Raw genomic sequence first — 2331 nt, forward strand, 5'->3', positions numbered from 1 at the left:
CCCTCACTGTTTCCCACTGGACGATGCCCAGAACGCCCACAAGAATATTTGGTCAAGTTAAATGTACCTCCAAAATACTGACTTCTTACTCTCTGAAGAAAACTTCACTTTCTGTACCATAAGTTCACCCAATTCCAGCCTCAAACAAGAGAGGGAAAGGTGGCTAATTAAATTGTTCTGGTTTTGTGCAGAAATCTGGGTTCAACCACTTGATTCCACTGTAAATGTATGAAAGCTGGTCATACAAGGAGCAGTGGCCTCCTGATAACTGACAGTCTTATTAAGTATTCCTGGGACTCAGGATCCTTTGCAGAGATCCTGCTAATAATCTCTGTATTCCTGGGAAGCTTCTACATGGGATCAGGGCCTTGAACTACAACCTCTTCAAACTGTTTCCTTTGTCTCTCAGTGGTAACCCAGGGTCAGCTGAACTCTATATTTTTGTGTCTGGCACTGTATGTAAAGATGCTCAAGCTCCCCATGCCTCAGTTTCCTCATATGTCAAATGGGGATAATAACAAAAACTTGCCTCAGTTTTTGTTTGTTCGGGGGCAGTTTAAAGGAGGTAATACACTTAAACCATTTGAAAATGTGTCTAGGGGGTACCTGGATGGCACAATAATTAAGCATCTGACATGGTTTCAGCTCAGGTTCTGATCTCCAGGTCATGAGATCGAGCCCCTCATCAGGCTCCGCACTCAGCACAAAATCTGCTTAAGATTCTCTCTCTCTGCACCTCCCACTCATGCTTTTCCTCTCTCTCAAATAAATACAATCTTTAAAAAATAAAAATAAAAAACAAATTTTAAAAAAAAGTGTCTAGCTTTCAAAACATGTGAACTGGTCATTACTATTCTTTAACCCCAACCCATCTTATAAGGCCTAGCTGACTTTGCCTCTACAACCTCAACAGTACTTAAGACTTGAGTACATAGTAAGGGTTCGAAAACTCCATTTAAAAGGCAGATTCCCAGGCTCTTGCCCAGAGAGACAGTGAGTAGGCCTAGGAATCAGCATTCTCAATGCACACTCTAGGTGTTCTTACAAAGGTGGCCCATGCTGCACACGGCAGCTCTGCCCTATCTATGCTGTCTCTAATTACCACTTGCACACAGATCAGCCTTGCTATTCTGAATTCCCAGCTGGTGCGTTGTGTTGACTGCCTTATGTTCCATGTTTAAGTTTTATCATCAAGGAAGATTATAAATTACTGAAAGAGAGGGATTTTATTTTCTTCAGTTTACTATCCTCCAAAGCAGAGAAGAGTGCCTTTCTTACACCAACGTAGGATATAAATTAGTTTTGTGATAGATTGATCATTGAATCTTAAAGCCTCAAGTGCACAAACCCAAATCCTCTAACTGAATTCCATTCAAACAAGCAGCAGCAGACTCGACTTTTCAATATGGTCTTGGGACATTACTTCAGTTGCTCTAAAAATAGAGTTATTTAATATGCTCCAATCGCATTTTGATTTTCTATGAGAAGGTTGTGAGTTAAATCATGATTTCTATTAGGCTGCAAATGTTTTCCAGAGTAGTTTAAGGTCCCTGTGTAGCATTCTCAAAATAATTTAGGTAAGTTTGAATACTGTGACCCAGAAGTAACAACCTAAACATGATCTAGGATAACCAGGTTTTTCCATAACCTAAATGCCATATTCCACGGTAGCATGTTGAATAAATATGAAGTCATGGATTCTTAGCAAAGTTAAGAAAAAAGATCTTCATATCCACCCAAACCTATCTGCAAACAGGAATCAGAGCACTACCTTGAGTGGAGCTCCGTGGTGCTCGCTTTGGCAGCACGTATACATTTAAAATTGGAACGATACAGAGAGGATTAGCAAGGCCCATGCGCAAGGATGAACATAGAGTTCAGTGACTGCACGGCAGAGTCGCCTGGGAAGCTTTAAAGAATACTGATGCCCAGATCATATCCCAGACCAGTGAAATAAAAATCTCTAGAGGTGTGGCTGGAAATATCAGTAGCTGTGAAAGCTTCTCGGGTGACTGTAGCGTGCTACAAGGTGGAGGGCCGCTAGGTCCACTTTATGACAATCTATTGAGCTTGGTAAGCATACATACCCAAAGCCCAGCCACAAAGACAGGCAAAAAGTAGAGATATTTTAAAAGCCCCCGTAGTGATTGGGATTTACAGTTATCAGTTAAAAACCATCCAAGTCCCCCACTTTAGAGATGAGAATTAGGAACAAAGAGATAGTTTTCAATCTCTCCTGAGTATGAATTGGGATACTCTTTTCTGATGATTATTAACACTAAATTTGATATAAATGACCTGTTTTAACCTCTCTTACCAGCAGCCTAGTTT

At 40.7% G+C, this 2331-nt stretch overlaps 1 non-coding gene across 1 annotated transcript; it reads left to right on the forward strand.

The window, feature by feature from the left end:
• Positions 1-1789: 1789 nt before the first annotated feature.
• On the forward strand, positions 1790-1898 carry LOC116869012. The gene has a single exon (XR_004382945.1). It is a non-coding gene; the product is annotated as a U6 spliceosomal RNA (small nuclear RNA).
• The last annotated feature ends 433 nt before the right edge of the window (positions 1899-2331 follow it).

Source organism: Lontra canadensis, unplaced genomic scaffold, assembly GCF_010015895.1.
Source record: "Lontra canadensis isolate GAN:19392208 unplaced genomic scaffold, GSC_riverotter_1.0 scaffold17, whole genome shotgun sequence".
NCBI lineage: Eukaryota > Metazoa > Chordata > Mammalia > Carnivora > Mustelidae > Lontra > Lontra canadensis.